The sequence below is a fragment of the Callithrix jacchus genome, chromosome 16, assembly GCF_049354715.1.
Source record: "Callithrix jacchus isolate 240 chromosome 16, calJac240_pri, whole genome shotgun sequence".
NCBI lineage: Eukaryota > Metazoa > Chordata > Mammalia > Primates > Cebidae > Callithrix > Callithrix jacchus.
In genome coordinates, this window is record NC_133517.1 from 28197216 (window position 1) to 28220371 (window position 23156).

The following is a 23156-nucleotide window of genomic DNA, read 5'->3' on the forward strand; positions in this document are numbered from 1 at the left end:
TTTACACAGGTCCCATGTGCGCACACGTACACACAATCTCACAAATTAATGTTGTGGAATAAAAGAAAACTAGATAACAATGGCTCAAGAGCTACTCCATGGTTATATATGGGCTCTCTGTTTCTGTCCCACTGTATCATTATTGTGTTTTCCATGCTATGGCCAGAAAGTGTGAATCTGAAGTTAGAAAGATAAGCTGAAAATAAAAGTGAAAACAGTGGATTTCAAACAGGCAATTAGCTTCCAGATGAATTCAATCATAGCAGGAAAAAAACCTACAAACAAGCAAAACCAACAAAACAGGCTATTACATCTGGTCTCTGCAAGTCCTTAGGGAACCTGCTACTATGTCTATGATAACTGTGAATTTATATTCCTCAAAAAATAATGTTTTAAATATCTTTCACACTGTTATCCAATATACATTGAGTCACTGACAAGACTATGAAATTTGTTATAGGCGCCTAGACAAATATTTCTAATTAGTTTCAGGTTTCAGCAGTATTTGACTTGGAAGAAACAAAACATAAAAATAAAATCCCTCTTCCATCGAATCAATGTTTTGCTATGTATTAAGATCTGACCATCTGTGGAGTGTGTTCAGTTGCTGATACATCATCCTTCAGTCTAAGCCGTGCTACGAGAAATGAATTGCAATCCACATTGGCCTGTCCTAGCCACTCAGGAGTACCTGATAACCATATTCACGCCTCCAGTGTAGTCTCATTATAAACCCTTGATGTGGTTAAACAGTGCACTTGTTAGTTGCTGTCGTTGGCACACTGAGCATTCAATTAGCAGAGTTCTTTTCTTCTGCTATAAATTCAGAATGGTCCACATTTAAAATTCATCACCAGAATGAAGTAACGTGGAAGAGTGAATTTCTTGAGCTGTTGCAGTTATTCAGATGGTATCTTACCCGTTCTCAATACTCAGAGATTATGGGTTTTAACTCCCACACTGCTGCTGAGATAATGACACCAACTCAAAGCATAAATGTGGACGATCTAAATTTAGTCAGGTAGCAGTGGATTCTCCTGTAGAAATGCTGCCTGTCTTTCTGCTAGGAAGGATAGGGAAACGTAGCTAGTCACACATTGATGTAAATTAGTTTTGCTCCTGAAAAAGAGCGTAATGTACAATCTGCAGTAAGCATCTCTTGTTTCTGATAACATCACAACCTCTTCTCCCAGTGCCATTTATTGGGTAAAAATCATTTTATTAGATATTGATTAAATGCCAAACAGCAAGGAAACACCTTTTAATTTTAAATGTATGTATTTTATAGATACAGAAAGAGAACTAAGATGTCTTTATATTAGCTTCTACCATTGAAGGATTTGTTGTCATCCCAGAGGGTCAATGCATGATGCTGGGTGTGGAATCAGAGAGGACTTGGGTTTAAATCCTAGCTCTACTCTAATAACACTGTGAATGTAGACAAGGTTCTTAAATTGGAAACTCAAGTTCCTGTGCTGTTAAAGGAATCTTCCTCACCTGAGTGTATGTTCTTACAGTGAAGTGAGATCACACAGTGAAATGGGGGATTGGGCACAGCATAGATGCCAGTCTCTGGCTGTTGTAGTTAATGGACACAACTTTTTCTCTATGCTGAAGAGTAGGTGTTTATAAGGGCGCCTGCTCTTATAGGACTTTTCTGATGAGAATTGCTTCAGGATGCTTTAAATCTGTCATCTTGTGACTAGGTACTCAAAGTCTTTATCTCTCTTCTGTTGGTTCTGTCCTTTCTGAAAACATCTTATTTCATTTCATAAATAACTTTCTGTCCCTACTCCATCCTGACAGAAATGTTCAGAGGAGATACGGTTTCCTTGGAGACTCAGATATATGATAACTTACATATAACCACAGTGGCTCATGGGAGCTAGGTGGCTAAATGCTGAAATACTTTTGAGGGATCAAAAATATCAAAGAAGCAGAGGCCGTGTATTGTCCCTGGCAGGCAGGACCCTATGAGCAGGTGATAGAAATGGCTAAGGAAGCAGCATCAGTCCACATCACAAGAAGAGACCAAACCTCCCTACGTAACACCCACTGCCTGAGCAGGCCCTTGGACTCCACATTTGCAGTAGATAGGAAAAGAAGGCCAGTCCAGAAAATAGTAGCATGGTGCTCCTTATGTTATATCGAACTGAGCACAGAAAGTCAACACCAGAACAAAAGTATGCCAACTTGCAGGGTTTATTGCCGGCGACCACGGAGGACTCATGTCTCTCCAACCCGTAGCCCCGAAAGAAGAGAGACAAGACCTTTTTTTTTTGAGACGAAGTTTCGCTCTTGTTACGCAGGCTGGAGTGCAATGGCGGGATCTCGGCTCACTGCAACCTCCGCCTCCTGGGTTCAGGCAATTCTCCTGCCTCAGCCTCCTGAGTAGCTGGGATTACAGGCACGCACCACCGTGCCCAGCTAATTTTTTGTATTTTTAGTAGAGACAGGGTTTCACCATGTTGACCAGGATGGTCTCGATCTCTTGACCTCGTGATTCACCCGCCTCGGCCTCCCAAAGGACAAGACCTTTTTATACCCACAAAACCACCTTGGGAGTGGGGGTGGAGATGGGAATGAAAGCTGTCAATCACCTCCCAGGCTAAGACGAGGGTGAGGGGCTTCAGACATTCCGAGGGCCAGTGGATTCAAATCACCTTCTAGGTGGAGAGGAGGGTGAGGGGGTTCCGGACATTTCGAGGGCCAGGGGACTATTTGACACTCTGATTGTTATTTAAGGGGTTCACAGATGCTGAGATTAACATTCATTTACACATCGTTTGGGTAGGGGTGGGATCCATAGATTTTTAATTATTTGGCGCCAGGATGGAATTATCTGGGGGTGCTTACTCTGGTAAACAGAGGCCAGTAATTCTGGCATTTACAGATAAGAGAAGGTATGCAGCTTTACCTCAATTTGCATCCTGCAAATGATCTAGCAGTTTACAAAAGCCAAGGTTAGCAGTCATTGTGAGGAGAATGGAAACAGTTTAGTTCTTTATAAAAATGGCATTGTACAGGTTCTAACTCTAGGCCGGCTATATCACACTTAGACCTGAAACTAGCCCCAAGTCCACCTTTTACTAATTACATACAGTGGATACATCATTTGTTTTCTCTGAATCTCAATTCCCTTATCTGCAAAATGAAAATCACAGACCTGTCTGCCTCTCACAGGATAGTTATCGGAATGAAATAAGATGTTGTATGTGAAAGCACTTGGTAACCTGTGGTTCTGCTTAAACCGACTGCTGCATGGCTCTGAAATCACACACTGAGGGGCATACAAGGCCCAGGATGAAGCAAAAACTCGCTTTAATCCTCTGTAGTTTGCCTTCTCAGTTGTGCAAGATTTCCCTAGGGTACTGGTTTAAAATACAGATTTCAGGGCTTCACCCCTAAGTTTCTAGTTTATTTGGCCCATGATGGAGACTGGAGTCCACATTTTTTTTTTGTTTGTTTTGTTTTGAGGAAGGGAGGAAGGCAGGAAGGGAGGGGAGGAGGAAGGGAGGGAGGAAGGAAGGGATGAAGGAAGGAAGGGAGGAAGGGGGGGAGGGAGGGAGGGAAGGAGGGAAGGGAAGGAAGGAATTCAAGCAATGAGAGAGACATTGCTGACCTGGATCTAGAGGTTTACAAGTTGATTTCCTTTTTTGAGAGAAGGAAAGAAAAAAAAATGAGTAAAGGAGAGAAAGAAAGAGGAAGAGAGAGGGGGAGGGTGAACGGAAATATTGCTTTATTCTGAAAAAAAATGGGTATTAATAATGGCCAATCAATGTTTCATTTAAACCTATGAGAAGGTGTGATATGGTATTGACAAGAATGTATATTTTATGTATTTGAAGTGGAGAGCTCTATAAATATTTATTAAGTTTACTTGTTCCAGATCTGAGTTCAAGTCCTTGATATCCTTATTAATTTTCTGTCTCATTGAATCTAAGTCTCTATGTATCTGGGTGTTAGGATCGTTAGCTCTTGTTGTTGCATTGATCCTTTTACCACTATAACTTTGTTGCTTTAAAATCTATTTTATCCACTACGAGAATTGCAACTCCTGCTTTTTATTTATTTATTTATTTATTTTTGCTCTCCATTTGGTTGGTAAATCTTTCTCCATTCCTTTGTTTTGAATCTTTGTGTATCCTTGCATGTGAAACAGGTCTGGATGTAACATGCCATTGGGTTTTGGCTGTGTCTTTTGATTGGGGGATTTAGTCGATTTAAATTTAGGGTTACTGCCATTTGATGTTAACTGGCTGTTTGATCCATTCGTTGATGAAAATTCTTCTTTATGTTGGTGCTGTTTACTTTTTGGTGTATTTTTAGTAAGGCTAATACTGGTTGTTTCTTTCTGTGTGTGATGCCTCTTTCAGAAGCTCTTGTAAAGCAGGCCTGGTGGTAATAAAATCTCTGAGTACTTGCTTGTTCATAAAAGATTTTATTTTTTTTTCAGTTGTGAAGCTTAGTTTGGCTGGATATGAAATTCTGGGCTGAAGGTTCTGTTCTTTGAGGATGTTGAATATTGGCCCCCACTCTCTTCTGGCTTGTAGTGTTTCTGCTGAGAGATCTGCTGTAAGTCTGATAGGCTTGCCTTTGTGGGTAACCTGACCTTTCTCTCTGGCTGCCCTTAGTATTTTCCCCTTCGTTTCAACCCTGGTGAATCTAACAATTATGTGCCTTGGGGTTGCTCTTCTTGAGGAATATCTTTGTGGTGTTCTCTGTATTACCTGGGGTTGAACATTGACCTGCTTTGCTAGTTCAGGAAAATTTTCCTGAATAATATCCTGAAGGGTGTTTTCCAGCTTGGATTCATTCTCTCCGTCGCATTCAGGTACACCTATCAAACGTGAATTTGGTCTTTTCACATAGTCCCACATTTCTTGGAGACTTTGCTCATTCCTTTTTATCCTTTTATCTCTAATCTTGTCTTCTTGTTTTCTTTCATTAAGTTGGACTTTGACCTCTGTTATCCTTTCTTCTGCTTGAACAATTCAAGTGTTTAAACCTGTGCATACTTCTTGGAGTTCCTGTATTGTATTCTTCAGTTCCATTAATTCACTTATATTCCTCTCTAAGTTGTCTATTCTCAATAGGATTTCATCAAACCTTTTTTCAGAGTTCCTAGTGTCTTTACGTTGGGCTACAACATGTTCTTTTAACTCACAGAAGTTTCTTATTATCCATTCCCTGAAGAGTGATTCTGTCATTGGGATGCGCTCGTTCTCCTTCAAGCCTTGTTCCATTGTTGATGTGGAACTGTGATCATCTTTAGAGGGAGAGGCGTTCTGATTTTGAGTATTCTCAGCCTTTTTACGCTGGTTTCTTCCCATCATTGTAAATTTATCCTCCTGTCGTCTTTGAAATTACCAACTTTCAGATTAGGTCTTTTGATTGGACGTCCAAGTTGTTAGTTCCCAGGGCCAGAACAGCGGCATTAAGACTGATGGTGCTTTTCTGCCCAGGATTCTCCTGTCTGGCTTCCTTCTTGTGTCTGTAATGGGCGACTCTGCCTTCCCGGGGCTCCAAACCTCGGTCAGAAGGGGAACCAGTCTCGTTTACTCTGTGTCGAGAGCTGCCGCGCTGAGGTGCCATCACAGCCGCTGCGCCGGTCTCAGGAGTCACGCTGGTGGCCCGTGTGGGTCCTCCAAGCCTCGGTCAGAAGGGGAGCCAGCCCTGTTTACTCTGCTCTGAGAGCTGCCACGCCGAGGTGCCAGCGAAGCCGCTGCGCTGGCCACAAGTGTCATCTGGCGGCCCATGTGGGTCCTCCACTGGGGATCTTCTGCTCTGTGAACGACCAGAATTTGTCTGAAAGTGTGACGTCCTCTAGTTCTCTGTGCTTTGACTGAGAGCTGCAATCCCGAGCTGTTATCGATCGGCCATCTTGGATCGTTCTCTGGAGTCCACATTTTAAAGAAACATATGGGTGATTGGTGAAAGCTGGTTGATTCCTTTGGGCCACATTTTTAAAAATGCCGTTCTTCCTCATAAGAGGCCAGACTACTGGGAATGGGTGTGTTTTGGGGGATAACTAAGAAATAATAACATGGAAAATTGTATATTACAGGCTGGAAACTGTACTCTAAAATTTGGAAAGCTTATAAAAAGTTGAATAGGGAAAAAAGTTTTAAAAAAGATTTTATAAACCTATAACTTGGCTTTTCTTTGCCCAAATGAGGCACAGTTTTTTTAAGGTGAGTGAATGAAATGAATAGAAGAAGGAAGAAAGTCAGATAAGGTCAACAGATTTATTCTCAGTAGTCTTTAAGCTCAGGGCTGAAGGTATTATAATTTGCTTTGCTAAGTTTCTTAAGTTAGTGAACAAAAAGATAAGTTTAAGTTGAGCAGAAAATAATTTATTGTTTTTGAAATGCTGGATGCCCTGTACAGGATTATCTCAATATTTAACTGTACCCAATTAATGAAACCTAAGGCTACCTATTGACAAGGGGAAAAAGCTTTTCTGTGGTACATGAAGAGATTCAGGCATTTTAAGGTTCTCAATTATGTCACCCTTTCTCTCTTAGGTTTTAAGTCAAAGGATTCCTTTTGAATTTGCACATTTTGTTGAAATTAAGTGGAGGACCTTTCCGAGTTGAGTTGTCAGCTTCTATTTCTTGCCCAGTCAAGCTTCCACTTAGAATAGCTATAAAATTAGATCTGCAGTGGAACTATAGCTGTAATTTTAAAATCAATATGGATTTTGATTGTGCAAGTGGCATGCTTATGGGGAGTGGAACCTCACAACAAAGCAATGCCACATCTAACAACCTCATGAGTGGTAAGAGTCAGTTTTACCAGGCATTTTTTATTCCAATGTTTATGAAATTTTTAAATCACCGAAGTCAGACACATCTCAGCCTGTGTAAAATTCTCTAGCTCTTAGGCTTTTTTCTTTTTTCATTCAGGTCTCAGTTCATATATTAAATGTGGTTCTAAGGGTTCATCAAACTACCTCATAAAAAGGAAACCCTTTCAACTCTATCACATTTTTGGGCTTCATTTTCAAAGCACTGCCTGAATTTTCAATCACTTTGTTTTATGTAGCATTGTCTGATGTTTTCTTATCTGTGTATGCATTTGTTTACTGTCTTCCGGTTCCATAGAATGCAAAGGTTATCAGAGCAAAGACTTTCGCCTATCTAGATTATTGCTCTTTCTAGGACCTGAAGCTATAACTGGAGCACAGCGAGAAAATTAATAAATGTTTACCATATATATTAAGAGGAAGAGTTAACATAATAGACACAGTTTTCCCAGGGCTCTGTGTTCTGTACTTTGCCAGTTACTGAAATCTGATGGAGGAAGAATAGAGAGGCTTAAATGGATCTCACAGCTCTTACACATTCCTTAACTAAGTGGCTTCTACAATTCCTCTCTCTCTTAACACTGTGTGGCTTCACACCTTGAGCCAGGTGTCTGCTCAATTGTGATTTATGCAGGCCACTTCCAAGTAGCAGTGAAATAGTGACTGAATAATTAAAGGTCACAGGCGCATCTATGAGGCCAAGGTCGGGGGAAATGGTGTGTGCTCTTTCCTTTCCCTCTCTTCCCTCCACTTTTCTTAGCTAGGAGGTATCCTTATGTCACTTTCTGCTTGCAACCTGTGTAATAATTTTGCTCTAATCCTCCCATCTTTCCAACATGAAGATTCCTGCCCAGTGTCTGAGCAGTATTTTGGAAGAAAACACTCTTATTTCCAATTCCAAAACAAAGGTAGTCAGTGATGTATGTTGCAGAGAGAAGAAGAAGGTAGACAGTGACAGGATTTGGGATGGAGGCAAGAGAACATTGTTTTAGAAAGGCAGGGCTTTGGTGCCCAAATCAGATTGTACTGCCTCCTCCATCCTACTCCAGAGAGACTTCAAGAACTCTCATCTTTGAATGGCAGGATCAACTTCCATGCCCTGAAGGTCCTCGCCTATTCAACATGGAGCAGAAACCCATGCATTTTGTCAGTATAGGCTAGTATCACAAAAATGCAAAAAATTGACAGTAGACTACAGCTCTCTTGATTAGTGGACATTTTTACAATAGGCTCTTAATTATTCAGTCACTATTTCACTGCTACTTGGAATTGACCCTGTTTGTCTTAGTCATTCAGGTCGCTGCCTTCCCCTCACTGTGAACTCTCCATCTAGCGGTTTCCCAGACACTGAATTCCGCACCCTCCCCCGTCCCCGAATAAATAAACAACCAATTAAAAATAGAGCAAATTTTGGCAAGTGCTGTCTACAGCCTATTTTAGAAAACACACACCATAATATTATCCAAGCAGCGTCTGAAACTCTTTAGCAAGGGATACAACTGTGGTGGAATGACTTCAGGGCTCACAGCATGGAGCTTCGGCAGTGACATCTGGAGTCTTTCATTATGTGGTTGCTGGTGCTGCACAGCCTCCCACTCACCTTGGTACCTACACACACTGCTGTTTCTCTTGCATCTGTACGGTGGGGAAACTAAAAATACCCGCTGAGATGGCAATGTAGACTGACATTAGCTCATAATCCTTGCAAGCTGCACATGTGTATTTAAAAAAAAAAGAAATCCCAAAGAACTAATGTACCAAATAATTCAGGTTTCTATAGGAACAAAAAACAGAGAAGGAGGTTCAAGATTAAAACCAAATAGTGCCCCCAAATTGCTTTTTGAGTTATTGTACCCTTAGAATCAGAGAAACTCTCCTTCTTTTTCTTGCCCATTAATTCACACTATTAGTTTAAAAATACAGTGTTGCTGTGTTGTCATATATCCAAGTAGTTGATAAAACTACAAGATTTTAATAAACATAAATTTTTATTATTTTGCAGTTGATATTGAGATAGAACACTAGTGAAGGAATTTTAATTACTCATTTTTTTCAGAGAAAAGGCCTTTTAATATGAAAATGGTATATTTGGACACAAAAACTGCTATACATAATAAGAAACCATGATTTGATCAATTATGACATTATCATCTCTTCTAAAAACACAGAAATTACATTATTAAGCAATTCCAAGAGGAAAAAATCAGTCTGTAAAGTCTATTTAATTTACTTTTTTGAGGAAAATGATGTTTATGTGACTCTGGTCACAGTTCTATGGTGTCTGATTTCTTTGTAAGTTTACCTTCAGTGTTACCTAATTCACTCTTTGCTTCTTCGATTTTCACTTGAGCAAAAGATGGATTCAGCATTAAATCTAAATAGAACTCCATTTTTTTCTTCAAAGGTATGGTCTGTCGTTTTAACTCTGATACTGCTACTAGGGACTGATGAAACAGAGAAGCATCCATGCCTGTGGCTGAAAGTTGCTCCTCTGCAGCTTTAATTCCAAATCTGAACTCCTCTGACTTCACTTTTAGAAGATCTCTGCTCTGAAGATGACTGTCAACTTTGGCCCTGTCCAAAGACAATTGCAACTCTACTTTCTTGAGATCCTCTTATAGATACTTTTCTAATACTAAAGTTGTGGTTAGGTTTTTTTTCAAGATTCTCCCATTCAATGTTGATTTCTTCAGTTTGGGATTTCATTTGAAAAAGATCAAGTGTCGAATTACTCACTTTAGGGATAAACCTAGCTAGTGAGGTAAGTTTTGTTTCAAGGGCCATGTGCTGTCAACCAAAGCATACAGATATCTGGAACCAGTGCTGGAGAGATTGGCAGGGGAAAAAGTCACACTCTCCATGAGAAGGTATTGAAGAGGCCTGGCTTCTGATTTATATTCACTTGTTTTTTGTTTCAAGTCATGTATTACCAGGTAGACATCCCTGTCCTGGACCTTGTTGCATTCTAAAAGGTGCTGTAAAATCTCTGGTTCACAGGTTCACCTCATACTGTGGAATGGGATGATCTCCATTTTTTTTAAATCACACAGCAACCTGCACCTCTTTCTCCTCCTGGGGCTCCATAGCTGCCACTCCTGCCACTTCACATGGAACTCCTTATGGTAGAAGTGCTCTGCAAGCCCCTTATTTACTAATTTTCATTCTAAGAATACTATTTTATTATCTTCAAACTTTATTTTATCTAAATCTCATCATCCACAAAAAAAGAGTTGTTCAATATTTCGCGGTATACAGACATGGTCAGTTAGCTTCAGGCAACAAAATAATCTTCAAAACCGCAACAGCAAAATAAGTTTCAGAACCATTTGGTTGATAATGATTTATTAAAGGACCTTATTATTCATTGGAGGTATTGACGCCTTAGAGCTGTGCTATCCAATATGGTTGCTACTGAACTCTTCAAATGTGGCTAGTCTGAATTAAGATGTGCTGTTAAGTGAGAGATTCACAGCAAATTTGTTTTGAAGACTTAGAACAAAAAAGGAAATAATTTGTTTATAAATTCTTATACTGATTTTGTGCTAAAATAAGGTTTTGGATATACTGTGATGAATAAAATATATTATTAAAATTAATTTCACCTGTTTATATCTACTTTTAAAAATACCTCTTCCAAGAAAATTAGTCTGTTTCTATTACATTGCACTGCTTTATCTGGTTATCCTACTGGGAAACAGTTAAAATACAACATTGCCAAGCAAGACAGAAATCTAACAGGCAGTTTAGATGTTCTGCCAGAGAACCTGATCATTGTTTCTTGAGAATATACTGCAAAGACACCTCCCGAAGAGGCCGTTTTATAGCACATGCTGATTCAAACCTGAGTCCCTCTTCTGCCAGATCATCCATATCACTTAGTGCTAGCTAGAGAGAGTTAATGGATCTTAAATTACTGGAACGAAAGGATTCAAATAAACTAACATGTGCAGTAGAGGGAGACATTTCAGTGCCCTCTGAAGTTTGTCTGTGATAAAACTGAAGCATTTCCCTTCAGCAGCATTGTTATCCAAGGTTGGAAGGCCTTCCAGTACTATATTTTATTTTATTTCATCTTTTCGAGTTAAAGTTTCACTCGTGTTGCCCAGGCTGGAGTGCAATGGTGTGACCTCAGCTCACTGCAACCTCTGCCTCCTGGGTTTAAGCGATTCTCCTGCCTCAGACTCCCGAGTAAATGGGATTAAAGGCACCCCCCACAACATTGGCTAATTTTTGTGTTTTTAGTAGAGATGGGGTTTCACCATGTTGGCCAGGGTGGTCTCCAACTCCTGACCTCAGGTGATCCACCTGCCTCAGCCTCCCAAAATGCTGGGATTACAGGCATGAGCCACCTCGCCCAGCCAATACTACATTTTAGATACATTAATTCATTGGATTACATTTTAGGTCCTTAGACACAAGTGAATGTGGTCTCTGGACTTTTGTCTTCCTGAGACTTTTTTCTTTTTCTGTGAAACCTAACCACCTGGTTCATGAATATTCCAGAATAGGAAATAGTAATATAAAAGTAATTCTGTTTATTTGAGCCTTCGTTTTGATACAAGAAAAGACCATAAACTTACAGGAATGCATTTTTAAAACAGTCCTGCTAAAATATGTACATTTCATCTCTTAACCTTTTCTGACCTGTATATCTTTATTTGTTCCAAATGATTCAATCCCAACATATTAGTAACAATTTCCCAAACATAGCAAAAAGCTTCTGCCATCTGGTGGTATATGTGGAGGATGTGGCAGTCAAGATCCCCAGCAGGATCAAATCCCCAGTCCAGATCCCAGCTTCCAGATCTGTTTTCTCCAAAAACTTGAAAGATGGAATGAAGTGTAGCAACCCAATACCATCATCAGTTCACCTAATGGTTCTTTCTCTTGCTTCCCGGAAAGTTAGTTTTGTCTTTTTCTACCATAGTAATTACATGACTTGACTTGAACATTTCCATGCACTTGTTATTTATTACTGATTTATAATTTTTTTAATGTTTGTGGGTACATAGTAGGTGTATATAGTTATAGAGTACATGACATGTTTGGATACAGGCATGCAGTGTGTGATAATCACATCATGGAGAATAGGATATCCATCCCCTTGAGTCTGCACTCATTTTAATTAGCAGTTGTTTTGTTTTTACAGAAGTAATCTGGCATTCACACCACAGTTTTAATAAAATTTAGACTAAAATTCTCAATTAATTACACAAGTAAAATAAGGATCTTATGAAATCTGTGGCATGATTTCCCCGTCTTTGAAACTGACGGTGACAAAGACGGTGATGTCTTTGACAACTTTTTGAAAAGTTATCTCCCAGTTTAGTGTTGGAAGCTGGTTTTCATAAATCTAGTAAGTGTTCATAGTGTTCATGTAACCTCAAGCATAGGCAATATTTCCATCTTTCATGGTATTTCGCCTGCTCTACTAGACCCTTAGACAAATTGTTTATAGTTAACAGTTTGCCTTTTAAAATATAAGTTTGCAATATCTAGAATCAATTTTTAAAAAATCATTTTGTCAGTTGGTGCATATTTCATGAGTAGCTATGACATTACCAAGCCTTCTGGGAAATGTTAGGGATAAATTGATGAATAAGATATCAATCTAATCCTTATGGATTATACACCAAAAATAAATAGTGTTTGACTTTTCTTAGGGCTTTGTTTTGTTCTGCAAAATAGGAATCAAAATGTTTGCAGAGTTTCAATGTGATAGACATTGTAAGTTGTATGCAAGTGATTCAGAAGAAGAAAAGCCCTGCGCCTCTGTAACTAGTCTTCTGAATAATGTCTACACAGTCTTTCACTATAATCCAAGAATACTGAGACTAATTGGAGCATTTCTTGACCTTCCAATAATAGGTAACTTTCAAACATGTTATTAACATAATCTGCCATATAAAGAACAGCTGAAATAATGTGATATGAATATCATGATCAACCTTGATGGAATAAACATCTTCCTACAGATACACAGTGAGATGGGGATGAAAGTCCTTTTTCTGTGTCAAGCTTCCAAAATGGTTAACTTATTAATTTGAATACTTTAGGCAATTTAAAAAAAGGAATAAGAGGGATGTGAATAATCTAGATAATTAAACCCTACTGTGCAGCTTCTTTGAAAGTCTACGGTTTATGTCATAAGGATTATGTAAGAATCTCTTAAGAGAGCTTATTATTTGATTGTTTTGGTCTATATAGCAGTGTTAACTAAAACATAACCCGTATTCACCAGAATTTGGTTTGAAGTGGATCTGTCTTGGACCACTATCTACTAAAGTGCTCCACGCATCTTAGTTCCCTGTAAAAAAATCATGTAGTAAAGCTCTGAGCGCCCCTAGACACCAGCACTTCCATTTGGGATCTGTTCCAGCTCCGACTAGAACTCGTCATGTGAGTTTATTCAAGACACCATCTACCTGAGCTTGAATTTCTCTATCTATTAAACAAGGGAGTGGGCCCCAAATTCTGATTTTACAAAAATTAGAATACGATAAGAAGGAGGAAACTGGAGGTTTACAAATACCATTTTGTGTGTGTCTTTATTGACTGGGTGTTAATCATGCTGCCATTTCATTGCAGCATTTTTGTTGTAAAGATTTCTGTTCTGTTCTAGTCAGCCGGAGTCAATCAATGTTGAGGTGAACTTTCTCTGGCTGTATTGATCGGGTGAAAGTTATCCCCAGAGCTGGAGGAAGCAAATAAATTCCTTCTACCAACTTAAATAGTAGAGATGCCTGTCACAATTTAGGGGCATTTCTCGCAATTTGGAGTTGTTTTGATTCCAGGAGTACAGACACTCAACTCTAGCTTTGAAGAGGAGGGCTAGAGATGAGCAGAGGGAGATACATCTGGGCCCAAGGAAGCAGCTCCAAGGATGGAATGGGGAAGAAAATCAAGTGTCACTTGTTGAAACACAGTGGGTGGAGATGAAAGAGGCAGGAAAGCGAAGGCTGTGGTCTGCAGTTTCTGGTTGTTCTGATAGAGGACTTTGGAACCCAAGCCACCTGGACATATTTCAGAGACAATGAAGAATTGAAAGGTTTTACAAATAGAAGGAAGGTTGATAGGATATCAAGGGAAAATATGAGTGATGACCCTGTGAACTACTTTAGAGGAACCAGGCTCCCAGCACACAGGAGGCCTTGACCAGATTAAAAAAATAACTCATTTGTCATGTGTCAGAACATGGAACCTGTATTTCAGGGTTAGATTGGAAATAAGAAGAAAACGGCTCTTGGAAACGGTATATTAGTATTATGAATAGGGCCTCTTTCAAAAATATCTGACTGAATTTACAAACTCTTTTTTCTACTTTTTATGTTTTTATGAAAGAAGGTATTTGGATCCCTATCGGTTGGATACTAAATTGTTCATTTAAATCTGTTTTTCTAAATAAATAATACAAAATTTTACAGTTAATATTGATCTTCCTGGCTATATTAAAAATGCATCAACTACCACTGCAGATAGGTCCTTTACTTTCCTTATTTAATACATGAGAAGATGGATTCATAAAGAAGTCAGGTGGCTGGGCGCGGTGGCTCAAGCCTGTAATCCCAGCACTTTGGGAGGCCGAGGCGGGTGGATCACGAGGTCAAGAGATCTAGACCATCCTGGTCAACATGGTGAAACCCCGTCTCTACTAAAAATACAAAAAATTAGCTGGGCATGGTGGCGCGTGCCTGTAATCCCAGTTACTCAGGAGGCTGAGGCAGGAGAATTGCCTGAACCCAGGAGGCGGAGGTTGCAGTGAGCCGAGATCGCGCCATTGCACTCCAGCCTGGGTAACAAGAGTGAAACTCCATCTCAAAAAAAAAAAAGAAGTCAGGTGCCCCAAATCACAGTTGTGAAGCCTCTGACCCACTGAGGGTGGCCCCAAAGATAGACTCTCATTGGCACAAACGTTCTTTCTGGCTTCAGTTTTCTTAGTTCCCTCATGATCACCCCTTTCTTCCACAGACCCCCAGATGCTCGAGAGCTTCCTGATCAGTGCATAAGCATATGTTCATTAGTTAAGAGTGCTTATGCCGGTAGGTAGCTTATCTACAAATCGTTACTAGAGACAGAATTAGAAGCCATGCCACCTCCTTTTTCTACTCACTCTGCTCTTCTGTTTAAATTAATCAAGTCTCTATAATCTTCATATTAGTTAACTACTTAAACATAAGCTATTTTACAAATACATGCTAAGTTCTTAAATATCTTCATTCTGCCTAATGCATGCTTGACTTTCTGTACTGGTGTCTCAGTCAGCGCATATGGAATTGGGTAGTTCAGGTAGAAAACTTCTCCAATTAACTGTATGTTCAGAAACCTGGGAAAACATCCTCAAAGAAGCAGCACTTATTAAGTGCCTTTTCCCTGACAGATTTTACCCTACCATAGGATGTTAATATTTTGTGCTTAGGGAAGCACTTTTTCAACAACAAAAAAGAAAACGTTGTGATTCTGTGGTACACTGTTATGTCTGGCAAACCTTCTTTATAAGCCTGAGATGGCTTTTAACAAATGGTTTTTGCTCGGAGGTGTGGCTTTCTTTTTTATTAAAGAAGGAATGGAAAATCTGCTAATTATAATGGAATAATGGACTCAAAATGTAGATTAACCCTATGTGCTCACACTAACAAGATACTGTGATTCTGCATTCGTTTGGTCAGCACATCATATTGTGCATTGCAATGGGCAGATTCATATGGCAGTCCCCATGACACCCACTTCCTGATGTTCACATGTAGATGGGGCCTATGACTTGCTTATAAACAACAGAGTAAAGCAGAGGCAGTGGGATGTACTTGGGTACATCACAGAACACCGCAGTGCATGTCTTGCTGGAGCCTCTCCTTGCTGGCAAGCTGCCATGCTGGGCTGCCCATGTTGGGAACCCACCTAGCAAGGAGATAAGGTGGCCTCTTAGGGCTGAGGGAAGCCTCCAGCCAACAGCTAATGAGAAATAGAAGCCCTCAAGATGACATCCATTAGGAACTGAATTCTGCCAATAAAAGCAGACCCTTTCCCCGTCAAGCTCAGCACCACCCAACAGACACTTTTCCAGTAGCCAGGTCAGACACTAGCAGGAGACCCAATCAAGCTGTGTCTGGACACTCCTGACCCACAGAAGCTGTGAGATGCTAAGCCTCTGTTGTTTTAAGTCACTGAGTTTGTGGTAATTTGTTATATAGAAACAGGAAACCAATGCAGGCACCCTTAGTATTCCAGATACATGTTGAAAAATTGGAAACGGAGCAGTGAACAAAACCAAGTCCCTGTTCTGAGGAGCTCGTATTTCAATAAATCTAAAAAATAGATATTTTAGAAGCTTTAATTCATCTCAACTATAATTTTAAAGTAAAAACCTCATTGGTTCCAAAATGGGAAAGAAAAATTTGCTTAAAATATTTATTTTTTATTTTTATTATTTTCTGAGGCAGAATCTTATTCTGTCACCCAGGCCAGAGTGCAGTGGCGTAATCATAGCTCACTGCAACCTTGACCTCCTGGGCTCAAGTGATCCTCCCACCTCAGCCTCCTAAGTAGACAGGCTTGTATGACCATGCCTGGCTAACTTTTGTATTTTTTGTAGAGACAGTGTCTCACTTTGTTGACCAGTCTGGTCCTGAACTCTTGGTCTCAAGTGATCTTCCTGCCTCGGCCTCTTAAAGTGCTGGGATTGCAAGCATGAGCTACTGCATCCAGCAAAACGAGCATTTCTTTTCTGGTCCAAAGGAAGAAAAACAATGCTGAACATATCTCAGCACTGACTTACCAGGTGATATTATTTGAGGAAAGAATGGAGGACAGAGGTTGTCAGCTACGGAACACGAGTTCTCCATGGGCTCTAGCTTTAGAATCAGAACTCTGCAGTCCCATGATAATGCAGTTATATAATACATGTCACTATTTAAAAAAAAAAAAAAGATACCAAAAAGCTTAAATACGTAACTGCCAAAAGTCACCAAAATAAGAAAAGCAATTTCAAAATCAGCCTAGTGATTCGATTTCTATGGAAAAACGATTGTCTAATAGAAAACCTAGAATTCATTCAGCATTTTCAGAAGATTGAAGTCACATTTATTAAAAGCATGTATGTTAGTGCTGGTGTTCAGACAAGAGAGCTGAGAAGGGCCTGAATTTCCACACAAGCTACCTGGCTTTATAAGCAGCCCCAGAATGCCCAGGCACACAGGCCACAGTACACCCTAGGCCCAATGTCCAGCAAGTTTGAGCTGACAGTCACTTGGGGGACCAGGAGCCTGTACTGTATTCGAGAAACAGCAAAGCTAGTAAGGTCACATTCTATGGAATAGACTTAAATGTTTTCTTGGAATTAATATGTAATTAATATATTCTTATATGTACACTGTCTTGCATGTAGTTAAATGACTCTAACATTTCTATTGTATACAGAAGGCGTTCATAGAGCTAGCTCTTGTTGAATTGCTGTTATGGCTATTAATATTATATATTGAGCACTAGTTCTGTCTAGACATTGTGCAGAGCACTTTGATATGTTTTTAATTTTATTTTCTTAAAAGGATTATGTCCCCATTGAATAGAAGAGACTAAACCTTAGAGAGCCCAAGACACATACGCAAAATCCAACAATGAGAAAATGTTGGGGTCACAATTTCAATTCAGGCAGTCTGATTGCAGAACTGGTGCCCTGACCACTATGCATGGCACTTCCTGTTAATGTGACAAGCACAGTGCCAGATGCCATGTTCTTTCATTTGTTCTTTATAACAAACCTGCACTCTTTCATGAAAGCAGATTTTTATGGAGAAGAGGATACAAAAACTTGAGGATTATAGATGCTGAATCTTCTTTAGAGAGGGAGTTCACTAGGAGTGAAGAAAAAAGCAGAAGAAGGGATTTACCCTAATGGCTACCAGAGATATTAAAAACACTTTCTGGTGGCCTCAAATTTGAATATTTTCTGTATAACTAATCACGTATTCTGTCATTGACAACCTTGCGTCTAACCTAGAAACAGTAGAAAGTATATGGTCCAAAAGCAAGGTACCATCAGTTCTGCTCTATATTTATTTTGAAAATTGGAAATTGTCCCAACACATTTTGATACATTAGAGAACAATTTGAGCATAATGAAAATGTCTTGTTTTCTTATGCATCATTTTTATCCATGATAACACTAGGTGAATGCGGAAAACTGCATCCAGCTAAACAGAGCTGTATAGGAATGTGCAGATTGCATACAAGCTCACACCTCAAACATCTGCAGGCTACCTCTGCTCACCATGTGTTCCAAGCCACACCCATCTACATCTGGTATTAGAACTTTCCTTCTGACTTCAGATAGCCTTCCTACCATACTTCACAATGATTTAACAAACTGCAGCCTTGTGACACTCACTTCTGCAAGCAAACTCCAGTTCTTTTTCACGATAAAATATAGTTTTATTGTAATATTTATACATTTCTTAACCATTTAGCATGTGTAAAACTGTGTTATTTTTATCAGGTTTTAAAAAAGTGTTTCCCTGATTAAGTATTTTGGGTTTTTGTTTTGTTTTTATTTTTGTTTTTTTGAGACAGAGTCTTGCTCTGTTTCCCAGGCTGGGGTGCAGTGGCACAATCTCGGTTCACTGCACCCTCTGCCTCCTGGGTTCAAGTGATTCTCCTGCTACAGCCTTCTGAGTAGCTGGGACCACAGGCATGTGCCACCACCACACCTGGCTAATTTTTGTATTTTTAGTAGAGACAGTTCGCCATGTTACCCAGGCTGCTCTTGAACTCTTGGCCTCATGTGATCCACCTGCCTTGGCCTCCCAAAGTGGTGGGATTACAGGTGTGAGCCACTGCACCCGACCACTGATGAAGTTTTTGAGGGTCCCATTTTTCTGACGAGTCCTGTGGGATTTTTTATAGATTTTGCATAGCCCAGTGATTTTTTTTTTTTTTTTTTTTTTTTTTTTTGAGACAGAGTTTCGCTCTTGTTACTCAGGCTGGAGTGCAATGACGCGATCTCGGCTCACCACAACCTCCGCCTCCTGGGTTCAGGCAATTCTCCTGCCTCAGCCTCCTGAGTAGCTGGGATTACAGGCATGCGCCACCATGCCCAGCTAATTTTTTTTTTGTAATTTTAGTAGAGACGGGGTTTCACCATGTTGACCAGGATGGTCTTGATCTGTTGACCTCGTGATCCACCCGCCTTGGCCTCCCAAAGTGCTGGAATTACAGGCTTGAGCCACCGCGCCTGGCCAGCCCAGTGATTTTTAGGAATGCGTGTGTACATGTGTAACTTTATTGCAGAACTGACTTTATTGTCCTTTATTGTGTAGATTTTCCCCATTAGGGTGTGTGTGCATGTCATGCACTTGAAGGAGTAGCTGGTAATTATCTGAAGTACTTCTTTACACAGTGGTTTAGCAGGTTAGCAGATTTTTCCCAAGAACGAAGAGCTAACAGTGCATCAAAATAACACTTTTTAGGAGAATTTTTAGAGGATAACCCCAAGGAATGATGCTCACTTCATTCTTTATTAAGGTTAGTATCTCAGGAGAACTCTCACTGATAAATACGCATTGCTCCAGTGCCTCCGGAAGGAAGCTTCCAGATAGTGATGTTCTCACCTGTGCATGCCCCATGTCATCGTTAGATCTAGCTAATATTGGGAGTTGGTGGATTTCTCTTAGGATCAACATTTGGGAATAGGCCTAACCCTCCTCCCTGTACACATCACTGTTGAATAACATCCAAATGAAAGCCTTACTCTGAGGTTAAGGCCTTGGCCTGGTAACCATGCCAGCTCTCTCTTCTTACCTTTCTAAAGTCCTGCATGCTCCCCTTCCCCCACTTCAAATCTTCAGAAGTGTATGTGTGCTTTTTGAGCTATGTGCAGACCCAGAATCTATGAGAGCTACAAATAAAACATACTTACAGTTTATGCACTAAATAAATGCTAATGTAACTGAGGAGTGTCAAACTAATTGTCAGGAAGTGAATGTAAGACAGTGACACTACAGACAAAAAAAGAAGACATTTGAAATATTCATGTCACACAATACTCTTGATGTAGAGGAAAACCAGGTATGGTTAAGTCTTGGTAAGAAATCCATGACTTCTGAAAAATAAATTAAACTCATTCTCTAAGAAATGCCCAAGAGAAGATTCAGTGTTAACAATGGGAAGAGTCCCAGTAGCAGGAGGAGTAGGCCCCACAGTGGCTGGTGACTCCTTATTGAGAGGCACTGATGTCACCTGAAGTTAATCCCAACTCCACTTCCATCAGTCAGGTAAGCTCACCCCTTATGGGAGTTCATGCCTTCTAGAAACTCCACACTTAACAATCTGTTCTCTCATTCTATCTTTGTTTTACACAGTATCCCAATGGAAAACAAACTTCTCTTCCAGAATTTCCAAAATAATAATAACAATAACCGAACAGTCAGCCTTATTGTTGTGGTCTCAGTCTGATGCCAGCCCTGGGCTAGTCATGATGGCTGGTGTAGTTGGGGAAATGTGATGCTCTGATTGGCTACACCTGATTCACATGCTCAATTTGGAGCCAAAGAAGGAATTGTATCACTTGGATCACATTAATTGAGAAAAGAAGATAGCAGTTTCTCAAGGAAAGTTTGAGGTGCTGTCACTAGAAGGAGAATGGGTTCTGGACATGCAAGAATATCAGATGGCCCCTCTCAGAGCCTCCTAAGCCAGGCTCTGTGCTAGGCACTGATCCTGTAACAGTGAGCATGAGACAGGGATTTGGATATTAATTCAGTAAACACACAGGTTAGGAAACTTAGCCTAGAGAGATGAAGTCACATTTTTCAACATTGCACAGCTAGTTAGAGCCAACACACTGTCTAGAAATCATAGCCAATATCAAGATGCCATCTTGCCTTACTCCTATAGCAAGCTGACCTATTTGAAGCATGGTTGTCTGTCAAGCACACAATTGTGTAGGATATTACTGTTATAGCCAATTGTATGCTGGAATTAACTCATACCAGCTGGTGCAAAATTATCATGTACATCTCTTTCCTATGTAGATGTGGTGATATTTGCACTATAGAAATTGGCAACCATCACTGTGAGCTGATTGTTACACCTTTACCGACATACTACCAGTTACCATGGTTATAGGAATTTAGTCTTCAAGCAAATTTCTTTTCTTTTCCAGGATACTTAATAAAATTCACATAATTACTTATACAGATGGATAGATGTGACAGGTCGGGAAGTTCTTAAACCACAGAGTTTTTGTTTCTTTTTTCTTCCATTCTACTCCCAATCCCAAGGTCTTTAATCTTATACATTTAGTACAATCTATATCTTATTTTCATATTTGGTGCATGTTGATCAAAGTGAAACCACAGATGAGAGGAGACTACTGTACCACAAACTAAGTGGCTTAAACAGCAGAAAGGTATTGCCTTGCAATTCTGGAGGCAAGAAGTCCTAGATCAAGGTGTCAGCAGGGTATCTCTATTAGTAAGGCATCTGTAGGTAACACGTATGAATTTTCAGCATCAGACTTGACCTTACTAATACTGATTTTTTTTAGTATAGCAAACAGACTAGACTTTAGCTATGTTCTTCTTAATTGCCCAAATTAGTGGCCAATCACCTATACCTAATGTTTTCAACTATCAGATTTGTTAGCATTATCCTTTATACTAACATGCATTTATTTTGGTAAAATGGGAGAAAGAAGACACATCAACCCCTTGATAAACCTAACTCCAAAAGGAATCTTTATTCCAAACCTTTATTCCAAAAGAATAAAGGGATTTGTATCCGTTTTTGTGGCTACTGTCACAAAGTGCAGTAGGCCCCCCTTATCTTCAGGGAATATGTTCCAAGCCCCCCAGTGGATGCCTGAAACTGTGGATACAGTATGCCTGAAACAATGCCTGCCTGAAACATACTGTATACAGTATGCTTTTTTCTATACATAGATGCTTATGATAAAGTTTAATTTATAAATTAGGCACAATAAGAAATGAACAACAATAACTAATAATAAAATAAAACAATTATAATAATATATTGCAATGAAAGTTACATGAATATGGTATCTTCCTCTCTCTCAGAATATCTTGAAATTTACTCTACATATCTAAGGGTAACTTAAACTCCCGCCAGTGAAACCGTGGATCATAGGAGATTACTGTACCACAAACTAAGAGGCTTAAGCAATGGAAAATGGATTGCCTTGCCATTCTGGAGGCCACAGTCCTAGTTCAAGGTGTTGGGAGGATTGGTTCCTTTTGAGGGCTGTGAGAGAGAAATCTGTTTATGCCTCTCTCCTAGCTTCTAGTGGTTTGCTGGCAATCCTTAACATTCCTTGGCTTCTGCGGCATCATTCCAGCTCTCTTCATCTTCACAAGGTGTTCCTGCTGTTTGCATCTCTGTGTCCAAGTTTCCCTTTTTGCATAAGGACATCAGTCATATTGGATTAGGGCACACTCTGATGACCTCATTTTAGCTTGATTACATCAGTAAAGACCATATCTCCAAATGAGGTCACATTCTCAGGTACAGGGGTTAAGACCTCAACATATCTTATTTGGGTGAACACAATTCAACCCCTGACAGTATTGCAATTAAATTGTTAAATTGTCACGCACTAATATCAACAGGTAAAATGTTCTTTGTCAAGCTAGAGTTCTAACAAGTAAATATTTCATTCATTTTGAAAAACAGGAATTCTTACTGAGTTGATTTCCATATTATTCAGCATGTCTTCAGGACCTGGTCTTCAGTCTTATGCTCTTTGTTCAAATGCAGCATTAATTTTAGGACAGGGCTCAGCCAACTCAGCCCACTGCCTTTTTCTGTAAGGTCTACAAGCCTAGAATAGTTTTTACATTTTTAAAGGGTTAGGTGGGCCTGGCATGGTGGCTCATGCTTGTAATCTCAACACTTTGGGAGGCTGAGACAGGAGGATTTCTTGAGGCCAGGAGTTCAAGACCAACTTGGGCAATGTGGCAAGATGCCCATCTTTAAAATAAGATTTGTTTTTTCTTTAATTAATTGGATGTGATCACATGCACCTGTATTCCCCACTACTTGAGAAGCTGAGGTGGGAGGATCACATGAGCCCAACAGGTCAAGGCTGCAGTGAGCTGTGTACATACCACTGAACTCCAGCCTGGGAGATGAAGTGAGACCCTGTCTCAAAAATCAAAAGATGAATAATATTTCCTAAAGTGAAAATTATATAAAATCCAAATTTCAGTGTTGTCAATAAATAAAGTTTTATTGGCACACAGCCACACTTATTTTTATGCATATTGTCTATGGCTGCTTTCACACTACACAGGCAGAGTTTCAGAGTTGCAAAAGAGTCCTTTAGTCTGCAAAACCTAAACTA

At 39.8% G+C, this 23156-nt stretch overlaps 1 protein-coding gene and 1 pseudogene across 2 annotated transcripts in view; one reads left to right on the forward strand and one right to left on the reverse strand.

Moving 5' to 3' along the window:
• Positions 1-23156, forward strand: part of KCNB2 (potassium voltage-gated channel subfamily B member 2) — a 403291-nt gene that overhangs the window by 74067 nt on the left and 306068 nt on the right. The window lies entirely within an intron of this gene.
• On the reverse strand, positions 9073-9892 carry LOC118148545 (HAUS augmin-like complex subunit 1 pseudogene; annotated as a pseudogene).